The 20884-nt window shown below is 40.0% G+C and overlaps 1 long non-coding RNA gene across 2 annotated transcripts in view; it reads right to left on the bottom strand.

The window, feature by feature from the left end:
- LOC115894263 overlaps positions 1-20884 on the bottom strand; it is a 134665-nt gene that overhangs the window by 75986 nt on the left and 37795 nt on the right. For both annotated transcript variants that reach the window (XR_004054341.1, XR_004054342.1), the window contains exon 2: positions 19943-20028. This is a non-coding gene — a long non-coding RNA (uncharacterized LOC115894263). The remainder of the gene's footprint in view (positions 1-19942; positions 20029-20884) is intronic.

Genomic DNA, 20884 nt, shown 5'->3' with positions numbered 1-20884 from the left:
CTCAACCAGGAGAGACAATCCCGTAAGAGTATCCTAAAGAAAAGAGATGATTAGGAGAAAAGAGGGATAAAAGGTGATCCTGGGAGAGCATGAAAGAGCTTGACTCATTTGAGAAACTGCAAGTAATCTATCAACGTGGCTGGAATACAGAGAGAGAGCAGGGAGGTGAGTCAGAGCAGGAAGTGGAAATTAAGTAGGGGTTTCTCACTATGGCCCTTGTGGCTGGGCAAAGGAATGTGGGATCAAACCTGAGGGCTATGAGTGGCAGGTGATGGGTTTTAAGCAAAGGAACAAGATGATCAGATTTGTGTTTTAGAAAAAAAATCACTCCAAAGCCCTCATGAACAACATCATAGATTCAAATAACACTGAAAAAAAAAAAAAAAAAAAAAAAAAGGCAGAACTACCATGGTAGAAGCCCATAAGTGTTTGACAGTTTCTCCTTCTTGTGCTACTCAAGAGGTATGTTCTCCTCTTCTTAATTTTGAAATGTAAATGTCATCACAGAATACTTTCAAAGACAATAGGATAATGAAAATAAAACATTTTTAGAATAAAAAGTCTTTCAGTTTGAGCTTCTTGATTTTTTTTAGAGACAGGGTCTTCTTACATTGCCCAGACCAGAGTACAGTGCCTATTTGCAGGCACATTTATAGCACACTATTGCCACAAACTCCTGGGATCAAGTAATCCTCTTTCCTCAGCCTTCTGAGTAGCTGGGACCACAGGCTGAGTTTCTTGATTCTTTTTAAGAACAAAACTATACATTTTCCAAAATGATTGAAATGAGGCTAGGCATGGTGGCTCACACCTGTAATCACAACCCTTTGGGAAGCTGAGGTGGGAGGACTGCTTGAGGTCAGGAGTTCAAGACCAGCGTGAGCAAAATAGCAAGATCCCATCTCTATTAAAAACAAATTTTTTAATTAGCCAGGTGTGGTGGCTCATACCTGTAATCCCATCACTCTGGGAGGCCCAGGTAGGAAGACTGCTTGTGCCCAGGAGTTCGAGATTATAGTGAGCTATGATTGTGCCATTGCACCAAAGTCCAGGTGATAGAGCAAGACTCTGTCTCAAAAAAAAAAAGTTAAAATAATAAAATAATAAAATGAAATATCAGGATCCCTACATGTGCTCCCAAATCTATGAACTTAATAGCTGTACATGCATCCCCGATAGTCACAGGTCTGACTGAAAATTACTATGAATGGAAATTAATGTGAAATGTTTATTCTTTCAGGGACCAGGGTAAACCTATGTCTACACTGAACTCTCTATAAATATTACTGACAATTTATATTAAGACATTTAAGTTAAGAAATCTTAATTTTGTAAAATACTTAGTACTTGCATAGTGTGTGTGTGAGTATCATATTGCCATTTTTAGAATGCTGGCAGGAAATTTAATTTTTAAGAAGTGATTATAAAAGCACTTACAGAAACTGAATTATAATTAAAGACAACTGTTGAATCATATATACAGATAAAATATTAGGTGAAAGATGTTAGATACTGGTTGTTGAAACCTCTATTTTGCATGGGGTCAACCCGGCATGTTATGCAAAAAAAGGCATATTCCAGCCAAAGCCGCACTCTGAATGCTCTCTTTCATGTTTGTACTTTGCCATTTCTCCTTTTTTCCTTAATGTTGGCTTCTATTTGTGTAGTAGACACTGAAGTCATCTCTTCAACATATATTCCACCCCTCCAACATTGTACAGTAGCCATATGTTTTAAGGAATTGACCCCAGCAACTGAGACAGCCTCAGATAAGTCTGATTCAATCAAGAAAATCTTCTTTGCCTGTAAATGGTCTAGGAACCCATGCTTAAACCAAGTAGCACATGGCATTCCCTTAGAAAAAAAGTTAACTGACTTAGGAACAGATATGTAATAGTATCTAGGCCAATGAGCCATGTCAAAAAGACTGCTAAGGAAAAAGTTTCCTCACTCTTAAAAAGAGATGGAATTTTTCCCCTGCTGGCATGAGCAAAGCACATAGCTGTATTTGTTACTATCATCCTATGACCAGTAGGAAACTACCTTAGGATAAGCCTGATATTATCTTGGGTTCTTGATGACCTTCTTGAACTGCATTTCAGCCAAACCCGAGGCCTACTCTACCTCTAGAATTCCAGTTGTGTGCACCACTACATTTCCTTACTGTTTAAGCCACCACTTTGAGTTGGGTTTTCTGTTACTTGCAGCTGAAAGCATTCTAAGTGATGCAATTTCCTACCACTTTTGACAACCATCTTTGCTTCCAATCAGGTGCACCATTTTTAGCTCTAATCACCAGCACTCTTCTATCTAGTCATTTGTAGTAAACACTGTTTGTTGTCTACCCAATATTTGTTCATAGCTTCTTCCACTAGACATTATCATGTAGGACAGGTTATTTGAACCTTGTGTAGCCAAGAGAGAAGCTTGCCTGAGGACAAAGTCAATATGCTGAAAATGACAACACAGAAAAGTGGAAAAAGTTCTGAGTCATTTAACTGCTGGAATACTCTACTTCCAGCCTTCTTGTTATCTGATTAACAAAAATTCTCATTGTTTAAGACAATTTGAGTTAGGGCATTCTGTTGTTTGTATTTGAAAATAACCTAAATGATAAAGAATTTGCTACCAGAATGTGGAATTCTGCAAATAACAACCCTAAAATTGTGGAGTTGGATGAGCGGAACAACAACGAGGATCCCACTGTTTCATGCTGAGAGGATGGTCACTCTTGTTCTGTGGGTGAACAACATTTCACTTTGTACCTGAGCACAGCCTTCTGAGACTCTAGTATTAGGGAAAATGGTAAGAATAAGAATGTTGAGCCAGGTGCAGTGGTGCACATCTATAATCCCAGTTACCGGAGAGGCTGAGGCAGGAGGATCACATGAGCCAAGGAGTTTGAGACCAAGGTGGACAACATAGTAAGACCCTGTCGAGAGAGAGAGACAGAAAGAGAGAGAGAAAGAGAGAGAGAGAGAGAGAGAGAGAGAGAGAGAAAACATTGGTATGTACCGGCTATTTCTTAGGGCTTTCACTAAAAACCCATAGTAAAGAAGGAAAGGTCAAGAATTCTTGGCCTCCCAAAGTGCTGAGATTACAGGCATGAGCCACTGTGCCTGCCTGGGCATTTTTAAAGACAGTATGTGTGGCAGTATGTGTGGCAAGATAGTGTGTGTGGAATGAAACTTTACTAACCATATATGATACTACTGGCTATCTACTTCACATCCATCCCCCATTATTCCTTATTTAAGGAATCTTACTTTTGTTCAGGTACCCACTCCCTTCTATGTGTCCATGTGCAGCAGGAGAGATTGGTTTCTCCAAAGAGGTAAATCCTGACTGGTCTAGACCAATCATGATTCTCCCATTCCCCTTGCTAGTAATTATTTTAGACATGGTTGTGCTGAGCAAGGAGACATGAGAAGTCTGTTAGAAGACTTCTGGTAAAGGTTTCTCTACTTTTTAAAAAAGATACAAGAGAGTTATAGCTTCTCTTTGTGTGCTGTAATTTATCATGTCAGGTTGTGATACATGGACCTGCTGCAGCTATCTGGTGACCATGAGGAGACCCTTATACTAAGTACAAAGCTGACATGCTAAGAAGAGGAAAACAACGGAAAGAAACAGTGTTCTTCAGACATTGAATCAAGCAGTCTTAGAGCAGGAGGAGGTAGAGCAAGATGGTCAAATAGAAGCCTCCACCAGTTGTCCTCTCTGCAGGAACAACAGATTGAACAACTATCCACATAAAAAGGCATCATCATAAGAACCAAAAATCAGGTGAGCAATCACAGTATCTGGCTTTAACTTCATATCATTGAAAGGGGCATTGAAGAGTGTAAGGCAGTCTTGAATTGCTGGTGCTATTCCCACCCCCATCCCCTGGCAATGGCCATGTGGCACAGACAGATAATGTGTGTGCTTGGGAGGAGGCCACAATGACTGTGAAACATTGCACTGGAACTCAGTGCTGCCCTGTCATGGTGGAAAGCAACATGGGGCAGAACTCAGCCAGCCCACAGAGGGAGCAGCCCCAGCCAGAGGACAGCAGCCCTAGCCAGAGGAGAATTAACTGACTGAGTTCTTACCACCACAGGATAAAGTGCTCTGTGGTCCTAAATAAACTTGAAAGGCAGTCTAGGCCACAAGAACTCCAGTTCCTGGGCAAGTCCTGGTGTTGTGCTGGGCTTGAAGCCAGTGGACTTGGGGGGCACAAGATCTAGAAAGACACCAGCTGGGGTGGCCAAAGGAGCATTTGCACCACCCCTCTCCCAACCCCAGGAAGTGCAGCTTGCAGCTCCAGGAAAGATTCCTTCCTTCTGCTTGAGAAAAGGAAAGGCAAGATTAAAGAGGACTTTGTCCTGCCACTTGGATACCAGCTCAGCCACAGAAGGATAGGGCACTAGGCAGAGTCCTGAGGCTCCCTTCCAGGCCCTAGCTCCTGGACATGCCTTGGGCCAGAAGGGAACATGCTGCCTTGAAGCGAAGAAGCCAGACTTGCCAGGATTCATCACCTGTTGACTAAGCAGACCTTGGACCCTGAATAATCAGCAGCAATACCCAGGTAGTACTTGCCATGGGCCTTGGGTGAGACTCAGAGCTGTGCTGGCTTCAGGTGTAACCCAGAATATTCCCAGCTGCAGTGGCTATGAGGAGGACTCTTTCTGCTTGAGAAAGGGAGAGGGAAGAGTAAAGAGGACATTGTCTTGCAGCTTACGTATCAGCTCAGCCACAGTAGGACAGAGCACCAAGTGGCTCTTGGGGTTCCTGATTCTAGACCATGGCCCCTGGATGGCATTTCTGGACATACCCTAGGCCAGAGGGGAGCACACTACCCTGAAGGAAGAGTCCCAGGCCTGGCAGCATTCACCACAAACTGACTGAAGAGCTACTGGGCCTTGATTGAACATTGACAATAGCCAGGGAATATGTGCCACAGGCTTGCAGCAGTGGTAGCCATGAGGAGAGACTCCTCTGGTTGTGGAATGGGGAGGGAAGAATGGGAAGGGCTTTGTTTTGTGGCTTGGGTGTCAGCTCAGCTATAGTAAAATAGAGCACTAGGTAGATTCCTAAGGTTTCCAACTCTAGGTTCTAGTTCCCAGATGTCATCTCTGGACCTGCCTGGGACTGAGGGGGAATTGCCACCCTGAAGAGAAGAACAGGAGCCTGGCTGGCTGGCTTCACCATCTGCTGACTGTAGTGCTCCATAGCCCTGAGTGAACATAGGTGGTAGCCAGACTGATTACTGCGGGCTTTGGGTGAAACCCAGTGCTGTGTTGGCTTCAGATCTGGTGGTGACCACAGAGGTATTTATGTCATCCCTCTCCCAGCTTCAGGCAGCTCAGGATAGAGACGGGGGGGGGGGGGGGGGGGGGGGGGGAGAGAGAGGGACTTTGTTTGTTTTGAATAAAGTAAGGGAAGAGAACAAGAGTATCTGCCTGGTAATACAAAGAATTATTCCAGATCTTATCCAAGATGACCAAGGTAGTACCTCTACAAGTCTGCAAGAACCACAGCATTATGGGACTTGGGGTATACCCTAAAGCAGATACAGCTTCAATTACAACACCCAAATCCTTTCAAATATCTGGAAAGCTTTCCCAAGAAGGATGGGTACAAACAAGACCAGACTGAAGAAAAGTACAATGAACACCTAACTTGTTAATACCCAGATACCGACGAATACCCACAAGCAGCAAGACCATCCAGGAAAGCATGATCTTACCAAATGAACTAAATAAAGCACCAGGGACCAATCCTGGAGAAACGGAGATATGTAACCTTTAGATAAAGAATTCAAAATATCTGTTTTGAGGAAACTCAAAGAAATACGAGATAACACAGAGAAGGAATTCTGAATCCTATCAGATAAATTTAACAAAGAGATTGAAATAATTAAGAAGAATCAAGCAGAAATTCTGGAGATGAAAAATGCAACTGACATACTGAAGAATGTATCAGATTCTATTAATAGCAGAATTGATCAAGCAGAAGAAAGGATTAGTGAGCTTCAAGACAGGATGTTCAAAAATACATATTCAGGGCTGGGCACAGTGGCTCACACCTGTAATCCCAGCACTTTGGGAGGCCAAGGCAGGTGAATCACCTGAGGTCAGGAGTTCAAGACCATCGTGGCCAACATGGTGAAACCCTATCTCTACTAAAAATACAAAAATTAGCCAGGTGTGGTAGTGCACACCTGTAGTACCAGCTACTCAGAAGTCTGAGGGAGGAGAACTGCTTGTACCCAGGAGGCAGAGATTGCAGTGAGCTGAGATTGTACCACTGCACTCCAGCCTGGGCAACGGAGTGAGACTCAGTCTCAATAAAATAAAAAAAAGAAAAAAGAAAAGAAAAGAAAAGAAAAGAAAATACATATTCAGAGGAGACTAAAGAAAAAGAATAAAGCACACCCAGAAAATCTAGAAAATGGGCTCAAAAGAACAAGTCTAAGAGTTAGTGGCCTTAAAGAAGAAATACAGAGAGAGACGGGGGTAGGTTTACTCAAAGGAATAACAGAGACTAACCCATACCTAGAGAAAGATATCAATACCAAGTACAAGAAGGTTATAGAACACCAAGCAGATTTAACCCAAAGAAGACTAGCTCAAGGCATTTAATACTCAAACTCCCAAAGGTCAGGGGCAAAGAAAGGATCCTAAAAGCATCAAGAGAAAAGAAACAATTAACATACAATGGAGCTCCAATATGTCTGGCAGAGACTTTTCAGTAGAAACCTTACAGGCCAGGAGAGAGTGGCATGACATATTTAAAGTGCTGAAGGAAAAAAAAAACTTTTACCCTAGAATAATATACCTGGTGAAATTATACTTCAAACATGAAGAAGAAATAGACTTTCCCGGACCAACAAAAGCTGAGGGATTTCATCAACACAAGGCCTGTCCTACAACAAACGTTAAACTTCAATTGGAAAGAAAACAATGTTAATGAGTAATAAGAAATCATCTGAAGATACAAAACTCACTGGTAATTAAGTACACAGACAAACGCAAACTATTGTAACACTGTAACTGTGGTGTGTAAACTACTCCTAAGTAGAAAGACTAAAAAATGAACCAATCAAAAATAACTACAACAACTTTTCAAGACATAGTACAATAAAATATAAATAGAAACAACAGTTAAAATGTTAAAAAGCAGAGGGAAGAAGTTAAGGCATAGTCTTCATTAGTTTTCTTTTTGCTTGTTTGTTGGTTTGCTTATGCAGACAGTGTTATCAGCTTAAATTGTAAGATAGTATTTTCAGGCCTCATGGTAACCTCAAGCCAAAACACATATAATGGATACACAAAAAATAAAAAGCAAGAAACGAAATCACACCATGAGAGAAAAACACCTTTACTAATAGGAAGACAGGAAGGAAAGAAAAAAAGACCACAAAAGAAAAAAAAACCACACACAAAAAAAAACACAGAAAATAAATAAAAAATGGCAGGAGTAGGTCTTTACTTATTAATAGTAACACTGAATGTAAATAGACTAAACTCTCCAATCAAAAGACAGAGAATGGTTGAATGGATTAAAAATCAAGGCCCAGGCCAGGTGCGGTGGCTCACACCTGTAATCCCAGCACTCTGGGAGGCCAAGGCGGGAGGATCACAAGGTCAGGAGATTGAGACCATCCTGGCTAACACGACGAAACCCCGTCTCTACTAAAAATATAAAAAATTAGCCAGGTGTGGTGGTGGGCCCCTGTAGCCCCAGCTACTTGGGAGGCTGAGGCAGGAGAATTGCTTGAACTGGGGAGTCGGAGGTTGCAGTGAGCTGAGACTGCACCACTGCACTCCAGCCTGGGCGACAGAGTGAGACTCTGTCTCAAATAAACAACAACAACAACAAAAATCAAGACCCAATGATCTGTTGCCTACAAGAAACACACTTCATCTAAAATGACACACATAGGCTGAAAATAAAGGAATGGAAAAACATACTCCATGCCAATTAAAACAAACAAACAGATCAGAAGTAGCTATACTTATATCAAACAAAATAGATTTCAAGAAATACTTACTTTGAATTTTGGTAGGTTATCAGTGTTCCTACATCTAAGATTTATTCATGATCTGAAATACTTTAGAAGTGAATAAATGTGTGTTTCTTACCTTTGCTTAATTACCATACCTACTAAGAATGTTTCATACTTCAGAGTCTGCCAATACCACTAATAGTTTTCTGTTCCTGGAATTTTCCGTGTTACGTAAATCAACTACATTTCTGAAAAGCTATGTTGTTCAAAGTGAACAGTAAAGTCCAAGAAATCTACCCTATGAGGAAATTAAGAGGGACACCAATATCTTGTTAGTTGTTGAATTCAGGGGGAAAAACTGAATATAAAGGAGAGTGAACCATAGAAGATAATTAGTATTCTAGAAACAGACTTTTAGATTTGGAAGTGACCTCAACTATTATCAACTTATAAATGAGATAACTGAAGCTTACTGAAATTCAGTGATTTGCCCAAGATCTCAGAGTTAGTGGCACTTTTTGGAATATACCAAAGTAGCCTTGACTTCAGTCTTTCCTTAACACTAGCCCTGATGGTGACAACCACTCAGTAGTAGCCTCAATGGTTTGTACCAACATCAGAGTCTTTTCTCAAGGGATATAATTCTAGGGTGACGTAGGCAAGACATTCGCAAACATTTCTGTAAAGGCTTGTAAATATTTTACACAAAAAGTCTTTGTCTCATAATCCTTTTTAAAAAAATTTGTAACCCTTTGCAAATATAAAAACCATTCTTAGCTTGAGTTCTAGTTAAAAAAAAAGGCTGAAAGCCAGATTTATCCCTAGGCTAGTAGTTTTTCAATACCTGTTATATGTCAGCGAGTGTTGGTCAGTAAAGTTTTAATTAGCCCAGCAAAATGAAAAAAGTAAGGGTAATGTAGTGAACTAAATTCATTCAGTATAAAGGACTATCCTTTGTTCTGAAATCATGCCCTTCCTCCATTTTGGGGGATGGAAAAGCATTAAAATGTTCTCTCCTGTATGCAATAGTGATGATATAGATAGTAAGATTTTGCTTGTCCTGTTTTTTATGTTCTTCCTTGGTTAAAAAAAATTATTGGTCTACATACCTAATTGGAAATTACATATATATAATTATTCCCTGAAATCTCAACATCTAAGAGTCTTTGTGAATATTCACTGATTCCAAATAAGGCATCTTAGGCTTTTAGAATGTATCCAAATGGGATTCACAACTGAATGGCAACATATAACTTAATTCTAAAAAAACCCCAATGGAAGTCTGGCAATTATTTCAGAACCACTGAGAAACTTTTGAGTTCCTTTTATTGTGTGATAAAATGTTACTTTGTACAGTGAGTAATGGAGCTCAGTCCAGCTGCATTTCTGGTTCTTGCATAGTGGAAATAGCCTTTCTTCAGGACCTGTCTCTTATTATGGTGTCGCGTAAGAAAAGTGATTGTAAATTATTTAAAGACACAGACCATATTTTTTCCATGTTTCCATATTCCCACAGCATCAAGCATAGAAGACTTGTATTTTTTTCTAATTAAATAAATAAATGAACAAAATAAAACAATCAAAAGTTCAGAAGTATGTTGGAAAGATTACTGCCCATAGCAGATATGAACCTGGAGAAATCTGGGGAATACTCCAGGGTTAAATATGTGGGTCCCCCAGGCAGAGTAATAATTTGGCATTTTTTAAAGCAATATCTAAAAAAAATGCTCAACATTTATTTATAGGTAACACTAATGCTTCATGGAAAAGAGTGCACCTATTGCCACATAGCAAATTACCCCCAAATTCAGCAATTTAAAACAACAAACAGGCCAGGCACCGTGGTTCATGCCTGTAATCCAAGCACTTTGGGAGGGCTGAGGTGGGAGGACTGCTTGAGCCCAGGAATTCAAGGCCAACCTAGGCAACAGAGAGAAACCCCATCTCTACAAAAAAAAAAAAAAAAAAAAAAAAACTTAAAAATTAGCCAGGCATGGTGGTGTGCGCCTGTAGTCCCACCTACTCCAGAGGCTGAGGTGGGAGGATCACTTGAGCCCAGCAGGTCAAGGATGCAGAGAGCAGGGATTGTACCATTATACTCAGCCTGGACTATAGAGTATGGCCATGTTTCAAAATAAATAAATACATAAAAATAAAACAACAAACATTTATTCTTTAACAATTTCTGTAGGTCAAGAATTGATGAGCATCTTAGCTGGGTGGTTGGTTCCAGCTCAGGATCTCTCATAACTTTGCAGTCAGTCTGTCAGCCGGGGCAGGAATCATATGAAGGTTTGCCTCAGGTTAAAAAATCCATTTCCAAGATGGCTCACTCAGAGAAATCGGTTCCTCACCCATGGGAGCCCCTCCATAGTGCTCCTTAAGTGTCTCATGGTGTGTCCAGAGTGGGTTCTTGCTGATGGGTTCGTGGTCTGGCTGACTTCAAGAATGAAGCCACGGACCTTCGTGGTGAGTGTTACAGCTCTTAAAGGTGGTATGCACGCAAAGAGCGAGCAGCAGCAAGATTCATTATGAAGAGCAAAAGAACAAAGCTTCCACAGGTTGGAAGGGGGCCCTAGCGGGTTGCTGCTGCTGGGGTGGCCAGCTTTTATTCCCCTATTTGTCCCCGCCCATGTTCCACTTCTGTCCTATCAGAATGCCCTTTTTTCAATCCTCCTTGCAATTGGCTACTTTTAGACTCCAGCTGATTGGTGCATTTTACAGAACACTGATTGGTGCATTTTACAGAGCACTGATTGGTGCATTTTACAAACCTCTTGTAAGACAGGAAAGTTCCCCAAGTTCCCACTCTACCCAGGAAGTCCAGTTGGCTTCACTTCTCAATGACATGGTTGCTAGCTTCACCCAACGCAAGTGATCCAAGAAAAAGAGCAAAGAGGAAGTCACATTGTCTTTTAGGACTTAGTCTTAGAAGTCATACATTGTCACTTATGCCCTATTTTATCTGTAAGAAGCAAATCATGCAGTCCATAAAGTCAAGCAGGGGAAAGCAAGTCCATAAAGTCAAGAGGAAAGTCAGTAAGCACCACCTCTTCAAGAAATGTGTATCAAAGAATTTGTGGACACGTCTTAACCACAACAAATAGCAAAGAACGTGCACATTGCCTCTCCTCTACTTTTTCTGAATGATTTAGCTTTAACCTCAAACTTGCATATTCTAACATCATCATTAAAGGCAGGCTGGGCGTGGTGGCTCACGCCTGTAGTCCCAGCACTTTGGAAGGCCAACGTGGGCAGATCACTTGAATACAGGAGTTCGAGACCAGCCTGGGCAACATTATGATACCCTGTCTCTTAAAAAAACAAACAAACAAAAAAAAATTATTATTCTCAGCATGCCCTATGGGAAGGAGGTCCCACTCACCAGCCTCAAGTAGTTTACCAAAATATTTCTTTTAACCCATATATACCAAATATCATTTACAGAATTTCCTCCATATAACAATATTTCCAGTGATATTTCAGTCTCATGATAAGGTTTACAGATGTCACAAGGTATAGTACTGGCCTAAAGAACTATCTTGCTGGATTTTTTCTAGCTGTGACTGAAGATAAAAAAAATTGTGAAGAATTTTGGACTGAATTTCTTAAAGGAACATTTCCTACAGATGATGAATTTTTTTAATTGCATAGAATTCACAACATCTCACCTAAGAATTTTACTGCATTGTACCTAGCCCGGAAAATGTATTAGGAAATTGTCTATATTACTGTTAGTCTATATAGTAGAGCTTTAAAAAAAAAAGACACACGGAGATGTATTATGTTTCTTCCACCAGAAGAGAAACAGCAAGAGTTGTGAAGAATTCTGATTCTTAGATTTCCTTAGGACATTTTAAACCAATTATTGGAAGTAACTTGGGACATTACTGTACACATATAGCTTGGGGCATTATTCAAATTCTACCCATCTGAAACACTGCACCTGTTCAAGGAGTGAACCTTTTTTACATTGTAATAACACAAAAAGTTCAAGGTTTTCATTTTGTAGTTAGTTCATTTATGGCATTTCTAGAGACCCTGACATTTCACAGGCCCAAACCTTGAAAACTATATACAGAGTAACACAGACACCTAAAACGGGTGATCAGAGGAACACATGCCTGCCCACAAGCATTTGTTTTCAATCTATAGGTATTTATTATGAATAAATTAAGCTGTTATGAAACTGACTCATGAGATTTCAGACATTTTCACTTTGACATTCAAACTCTGGCAGAGATACCAACCCTAAAGGCAGACAATGCTGTTAAGTATGACATGAGTATTTTAAACATACAAGGAAAAATCTATTTTGATACTGAAAAAAAATTTGATTATTGGATTTATTTCTTGCAATAAATATATGGAATACCCACTAAAACTGGTATGGTATTTCTTTTTGGCAGAATTTGTATAATGTAAACCCAAAAAGCACCATTTTACCATATTATATTGTTAAATAATATGAAACTAGCATACTCCAAATGTAGAAAATTTTGGCTCTCTACCTAAGTAACTTTGAGTAGTGAGTTACATAATTGGCCAGCATTTACCATCTGCTGTAACACTTACCTCTTTATTTTTCTGGCTTTTTGGGGTACTTTTTAATGGCTGTTAATATAGAAATTATATAAAAATATAGAAAGCCATTAAATATCACATTTATTTATTGTTTCATTATTTTTACAAAACAGACGCACACAACAGTATGTTATTTCCTATTAACTTACCTATTTATTATTACTAAGGAGGCTACAACTAGGGCTGGCTCTCCTCAGTTTTACTCAACATGTATGAAATTCAGTGTTCTACTACATGTTAGGCATTTTCAGATATGTTTTGGGAAATTAAGTTATGGAACATGAAAACACACAATTTCAGTGTTTAGTTTTAGATATGTACTTAACATTACTGACAATTAAATGCCACGCTTTTATATTTAGTTTCACATTGTTCTTTCAATTATCTATTTCCATATTTCTTCTATTACCAGAAAACTACATGTGATAGACTGAGAAAAAATGGCATTGAATTGAAATAGTTGCCTCTAGGGGGAACTTTTAATTTAAAACCAGGTTTATCCTAGATGATACTTCACTTGGTAATGTGCTTGTGACTATGAAATTTTATCAGGCTGAATTATTCCCTTCAGATCTAGAGCAGGGGTGGCACCATACTTTACCCAGTACATTAAGGAGAAGTGTTTTTCTCAGTTCCTATCCTAGGCTTTTTGAGGCATAAAAATGTCCTGAAGAACAAGTCAGAGACTCTTTTTTTTTTTTTTTTTTGAGACAGAGTCTTGCTCTGTCGCCCAGGCTGGAGTGCAGTGGCGCGATCTCCGCTCACTGCAAGCTCCGCCTCCCGGGTTCCCGCCATTCTCCTGCCTCATCCTCCTGAGTAGCTGGGACTACAGACGCCCGCCACCACTCCAGGCTAATTTTGTTTTTTTTTTTTTTTTTATTTTTTGGTAGAGACGGGGTTTCACCGTGTTAGCCAAGATGGTCTCGATCTCCTGACCTTGTGATCAGCTCGCCTTGGCCTCCCAAAATGTTGGGATTACAGGCGTGAGCCACCTCGCCCAACCCAAGCCAGACACTTTTATCCTAACTCCATGTATTTGTCCTTCTCCTAGCTGCAAGGTCGCCAGATCCCACCTTTGCAAGATAATGTTGGTGCTAGAATAACTCAGAAGGAATCAAGATCTCTCTTTCTACAACTCCCTCTCCCTCAGGCCTATCTCCTGATGGTCTGGATTTGTCATATTAAGAGTCCATGTTGGGTTGGGCGCTGTGGCTCACAACTGTAATCCCAGCACTTTGGGAGGCTAAGGCGAGCAGATCATGAAGTTAAGAGTTCAAGACCAGCCTGGCCAACATGGTGAAACCCCGTCTCTACTAAAAATATAAAAATTAGCCTGGCATGGTGGCGGGCGCCTGTGATCCCAGTTACTCGGGAGGCTGAGGCAGGAGAATCGCTTGAAACCGGAAGGCGGAGGTTGCAATGAGCCGAGAGGGCGCCACTGCACTCCAGACTGGGTGAAAGAGCAAAACTCCATCTCAAAAAAAAAAAAAAAAAAAGAAAGAAAGAAAAAGAAAAGGAAAGAAAAAGAATCCATGCCAGGTTGTCTCTGGCTGAAGACAGGAACAAAACAAAACTACTCATTTCATGTCAAATTTATTAAGTTTTATTCTCCCTTAAGAGAAAGAAAAGTGTCAGGGACAATTTACAATTTAAATCAAGAAGTAGATGTACTTTTGATAAGCCTATTGCTTTCTACTGGGTTTTGAACCCATATGCTCAGTGAGTGTACCCACCCATTTAATTTCATTTAAGATCACGGAATTTCAGAACTGGAAGGAATCTTAGTGACTCCAACTAGGAAGTTAGAGGTCAAATTGTCACTTTTATTATTGATAAAACTGTTTGTGGAATGAGGGTTAGGGCTGAGGGCTAAATGAGCTAGCTAATGTTTCCTAACATATTCTGCCCTATCCCACTCACATTCTGTCCCCAAATCAGACCCCAGAACAGAAATTGAAACTGACTCAGTTTGGTCCAGAACTGAACGTTTATGTGCATATGATTTTTTTGATAGATTCACTCCACGCGGTTATGATCTGTAGATTAATGGCTGTCAGCCACCAACCAGGTGGAATAAGAGGTCAGAGTGCTACTACTCTGGGGAAGTCCCTCCACATGAAAACAGAAGAGTAGGGAGAAGCACACCACCTCCCAACATTAGGAGGGGCAATGCCATAGGAATTCTGATGAATAAAATCCTCCATTTCATTTCAAAATAATTTGAGAGCAGTATAACAGGAATGTATCACAAATTATTAATACAGAACTTAGTATGAGATTTGGATGTTTGTTCCCTCCAAATCTCATGTTAAAATGTAATCCCCGGCTGGGTGCAGTGGCTCACATCTGTAATCCCAGCATTTTGAAAGGCTGAGGCAAGCAGATTGCTTGAGTTCAGGCATTTGAGACCAACAGGGGCAACATGGCAAAACCCCATCTCTACAAAAGTTACAAAAATTAGGCGTGGTGGTGAGCACCTGTAGTCCCAGGGCAGCCTGAGGTGAGAGAATCACTTGCACCCAGGAGGCGTAGGTGGCAGTGATTCAGGATTGCGCCACTGCACTCCAGCCTGGGCGACAGAGTGAGAGCCTGTCTCAAAAAAAGAGAAAAAGAAAAGGAAAATAAATGTAATCCCCATTGTTGGAGGAGGGGCCTAGAGGAAGGTGTTGGACCATAAGAGGGGATCCCTCATGAATGGCTTAGCGCCATTCTTGAGATAATGAGTGAGTTCCAGCTCTGAATTCACATGAGATCTGGTTGTTTAAAAGAGTGTGACACCTCCCCTGTCTCTCTCTGTTGCTCCCACTCCTGCCATGTGATGTGCTTGCTCTCTCTTTGCCTTACACCATGATTGGAAGCTTCTGGCCCTCACCAGAAGCAGATACTGGCACCATGCTTCTTGTACATCCTGCAGAACCATGAGCCAATCACACCTCTTTTCTTCGTAAGTTACCCAGCCTCAGGTATTTCTTTATGGCAATGCAAGTGGAATAACATAAAACTCTATTCTTAATAAATAAATATAAAAGGCTTTTACTAATCTCTCACAAACATATTAGCAAAAAAAGTTAATAAATTTAAAACCATTATAAGTATGTTTTCCTCTCTCAAAATCTTATCACAACAATTTGTCTCACTTCTCAAACTGTGAATAATTTCAGCAATAAACTTATTTTGAAGGAAGGAATACTAAATATAAGACTGTTCTGTACGAAAGAACTTGAAGATTAAAACTGAGTTTTGCTTGCAATTTAATTCTAATTTATAGTATTTTTAAAACCAAAAATTAAATTTGAGGAAGTGACATTATACTAGGTTGACGAAGTTTACAAATATCTTATGGAAGCCATCTGTCAGAAAACAATCAAACCAACAAAGGCAATAACAGATTCATATGATAGATATTCAATGTACTTACTGAATTATTACAAAGAGTGACTACATAAAATCTGGAGAAATTGAGCTCTTATCTCTGAACATTAAGACCTTTAATTCACTCAGGGCTCATCATTTCAAGAAAATAACTGAGGCCACAAGGTTGTAAGTTTGTATGTTATGGTGTGTAATAGAAATGCTATTTAGGACAGGAATTTACTGAAATTAAACTGGCAGGAGACTGAAAAATTATTTAAGTTGCTCAAATTATAAAACATAGAGAGTATTTTATCTGAGGTTCCTTAAAATTAATTCCTTCATGAGGAATATTTTTTCCTTAAATGAAAATTCTCATCGTATACCTTATTTAGACTATTGTCAGAATCCACACTACTCTACAACATTTGACTAATCTAGTGTAGACTAAAAGTAATTCAAAAAACAAGCAATATACAAATAGCGCCTAAAGACCTGGTGAACTGTAAACAGAAGTTGGTTTTATACTTCACTGGGCATCCTAATTACAGGTTCTATACTGCTTTGTTCTGCCTTCTTCTATTTTCCTCTGGATGATCTCGTCTACTCCATGACTTCAAATACCACTTTCATGTTAATTACTTTCAGATATATACTCCAGCTATCCCCTCTGTCCTGCTGTGACCTGTATTTATCTTTGTGATAGGACAACCTCTTCAAGTTTTCTAAAAAGATACAGGCATATAAACAAGTTTATAAAAGTGTTATAGATACTAGTATCAGTTCATACAAGGTTCTGTGAGTTTACAAAATAAGAAGACAGGAAAAGCTTCCTAGAGGAAATAATACTACAGTAGATGTCTAGAGGAGGGAGTGACAGAAAGGGAGACAGACAACTGGCATTGGAGGGAAAAAGAACAGTGGGAGTCAAGTTTCTGAACCAGGAAGCAAGCTATAAAATAATTCGCTAAAATCTGGGCCTTATAGTACAGGGTGGGGGTAACCAGAAATCAGGCAAGTACCAAATCAGGGAAGGTCTCACACGTCATACTTGGGAATTCAAATTTATTCCGTAATTTTTATACCTATTATGTAGCAATAGGGAAGCAAGCATTAAAGGGCTTTTTAAGCAAAGGAGAAACAGGATCAAATTTGGATATAATGTGGGGAAAAGCTTTTCTATTTTAATCCCTACTGCTTTCTAAACAATATGGACTAAATTTGTCGTGCTGAGCCCTGAAGCAGTTTGACTGTATATATTTGTGAGTGGAAGCCTAGAAAAGCTGGACTGCTGTGCTTTCCAGAGGGAGAAGGAATTTCCTAGGACAACTGTAGGAAAACGGGAGAAAAGTGAGAAAAACCAGCAAAATTGCCAAATGCAGAGGGCCCCTATATCTTCTATAAAATACTAACTTATAAACACTTTGAGTGGTTGTTTTTTTTTTTGGTTTGTTCGTTGGCAGAAACCAGGCTTCACTTCAAGATCAATCCCAGAGACGGTATTTGTGAAGCGGACCCCAAGGACAGAGAAGACTCTGAAAATATGATAAACACACCATAAGGTGGCTCCCCATGATCTTTGCCTCTTGGTGTTCACATCTCTGGTGTTCATACCTCTCTGAGTGTGGGCAGGACCTGTAACTTGTTTATAACTAATAAAATATGGCAAAGGTGATGGGATATCACTCCCATAATTATATTGCTTAGTCTTGCTCACAGACTCACTCTAGTCTGATGAAGTAAGCAGCCAAGTTGGTCTGATGAAGTAAGCAGCCAAGTTGGAAAAGGCCACACGTAAGTAGCCTCTAGGAACTACAGGTGGTCTCTAGGTGCTAAAGGCATCCTCCAGCCAATAGCCAGAAAGAAGCTGGGGCTCAGCCTTACCAACACAAGGAAATGAAGTTTGCCAACAACCTGAGTGAAACTGGAAGCAGATTCTTTCCCAGTCAAGTTGCCAAATGAGAACACAGCCCTGTCCACACATTTTTTTTTTTTTTCAAATTTTATTTTAGAGTCAGGGAGTACATGTGCAGGTATGTTACCTGGGTATATTGCTTGACGCTGAGGTTTGGGGTACGAAAGACCTTGTCACCCGGGTACTGAACATAGTACCCAATAGGCAGTTTTTCATTGCTTGTCCCCCACTCTCCCTCCCCTTTTGGAATTCTCAGTGTCTATTGTTTTCATCTTTGTGTTCATGTGTACCCAATGTTTAGCTCCCACTTATAAGAACAAGCAGTATTTGATTTTCTTTTTGTTTTTGAGACAGGGTCTCACTCTGTCACCCAGGCTAGAGTGCAGTGGCCTAATCAAGGCTCATTGCAGCCTCGACCTCCCTGGGCTCAGGTGATCCTCCCACCTCAGTCTCCTGAGTAGCTGGAACTACAGGAGTACACCACCATGCCCAGCTAATTGTATTTTTTTTTTGTAGAGGCGGGGTTTTGTCATGTTGCCCAAGCTGGTCTCAAACTCCTGGGCTCAAAAGATCCTCCTGCCTCGGCGTCCCAAAGTGTTGGGATTACAGGCATGAGCCACCATGCCAGGCTGGTATTTGGCTGTCTCTTCCTGTGTTAATTTGCTTAGGATAATGGCCTCCAGCTCCGTCCATGTTGCTGCAAGGGACGTGATTTTGTTCTTTTTTTATGGCACCGTTCTATAGTGTATATGTACCACATTTTCTTTATCCAGCCAGCTATTGATGGGCACCTAGATTGATTCCATGTCTTTGCTATTATGAATAGTGCTGTGATGAACATGTAGTGCCGTGTCTTTTTGGTAGAATGATTTGTTTTCTTTTGAATATATACCCACTAACGGAATTGCTGGGTCATATGGTAGTTCTGTTTTAAGTTCTTTGAGAAATCTCCAGACTGCTTTCCACAGTAGCTGAACTAATTTACATTCCCACCAACAGTGTGTAAGCATTCCCTTTTCTCCACAGCCTCACCAACATCGGTTAGTTTTTTCAATTTTTTAATAATAGCCATTCTGCCTGTCCATACTTTGCAGCCTTGTGAGACCTTAAGCAGAAGACCCAGCTAAACTGTGCCTGTGACTCCTGACCCACAGAAACTGTGGAATAATAAATGGGTATTGTTTTAAACCTCTCTAAATTTGTGGTAATTTGTTACATGGTAATAGAGAACTAATACAAATATTTGCTCCCTCTGCAGTACCCCATCCCTCAAATTTACAGATATTCCATAATCTATGTCCCCTATCTAACTTCTGGGTTATGTAAGTTTTAGAAAAAAAATCACTTTAATTTTTTTTAGACAGAGTCTCATTCTGGTGCCCAAGCTGGAGTGCTGGAGTGCAGTGGTGCAGTGGGCTCAAGTGATTCTCCCACATCAGCCTCCTGATTAGCTGGGACTACAGGCACACAACACCACCCTTGGCTAATCAAGGTCTTGATATATGAAGGTCTTACTATATTGAGGTCTTACTATATTGCCCAGGTTGGTCTTGAACTCCTGGGCTTAAGTGATCCTCCCACCTTAGCCTCCCAAGGTGCTGGGATTACAAGCATGAGTCACCATGCCCAGCCAAAAATCACTTGGCAGTTTGAGAGAGAATGGATTCAAAAGGCAAGAAATAATGGCAATAACCCAGGTGAGAAATGGTGAAGGCCTAAACCAGAAAAACAGCAGTGCCATTTAACAAGTTAGGAAATAAAGGAGAAGCACAGGTTTCATGAGAAGTATTAATATACCGAGTCTATTTGAGACACGATAATTTGAAGTGTCTATAGGTCCTCCAGGTGAAGATGTCTACTAAGCTTCAGTACTAACTTTGTAAGATGCTAGTTCTGATCTGGAAAAACTCACATTTCCCTGCTCACAATCTGACAGTGAGCTGCCCTTTCAGTCCTCATCATGTGTTCTACACTTCACGGAGCTACTTGGTGCTCCACAAACAGGGCATGCCTATGCACAAGTCCATATCTTGGCTCATGCTGTTCACTTTGAATGAAATGCAATCCCCTCTCATCAAATTTATAAAAATCCTACTCACCTTTTAAAAATGTCGATATGCTCTGTTAGAATGTGGGCTCTCTTGAGGGCAGGGCACTTTGTTTTCCCCACAGATGTCTCAAAAACCTGGAATATAATAGGTACTCGATAAATATTTATTGAATGAATGGATAAATGTCTTATATAAAGCCATTCCTTATTCTCTCTCCAGTCACAGAATAAATACTAATGTATTCCATATAAATATAAATGTTTGCTGATATAAATATATATATATATAGATAGATAGATATAAATGTTTGCTGATAACTAGTAGTACAACTAAGAACTTCTGTTTCTGAACAAATGAGGAAAAGAAAATACAAATTTGATAGGAAAGATAATGAAGGGGTGGATGTATACCTGAACATTAGCTCTGTTTAAGAGTATGGATCACTTAACATATAGTTACCCAACACCTAGTATATACAATATGTGACTGGTTACGCAAAAGTCATTCCCAACCCCTTCTTCCTTGCCTCCCTCTAATTAAGAGGTGAAAGTAAACAATTATTTTCCCAGCCTCCTTTATAGCTAGAGATAGTCATGTGACACATTCTGGTCAATGAAATGCAGGAGAAATCTACTCAATGGATGATTTGAAAAAAGAAAAATGTCTTCCCTGGTCTGGAAAAAAAAAAAGGAGAAAGATCTGTCTAGTCATATCTCCTGCTTCCTACGTTTGAAAATTTTGGTGCTTGGAGCTTTTGCATCCATCTTGTGACTATGAAGAGAAGGCAAAGGAAATCACAGAGATACCAATCCAGAGCCCTCACATTAAGCCACTAAACTGATGCCAGAAGGCACCTAACTCTTGTTGTTAGACAAACTTCTCTAGTTTAAGATCTATTAGTCTGTTATTCTGTTACTTACAGTTGAAAATATTCCTGAACTAGTGGAAGATATCTTAGAAATCCTGGCTAATAATATTATCTGGTTAATA

Source organism: Rhinopithecus roxellana, chromosome 17, assembly GCF_007565055.1.
Source record: "Rhinopithecus roxellana isolate Shanxi Qingling chromosome 17, ASM756505v1, whole genome shotgun sequence".
Taxonomy (NCBI): domain Eukaryota; kingdom Metazoa; phylum Chordata; class Mammalia; order Primates; family Cercopithecidae; genus Rhinopithecus; species Rhinopithecus roxellana.
This window is presented reverse-complemented; position numbering and strand designations above follow the sequence as displayed.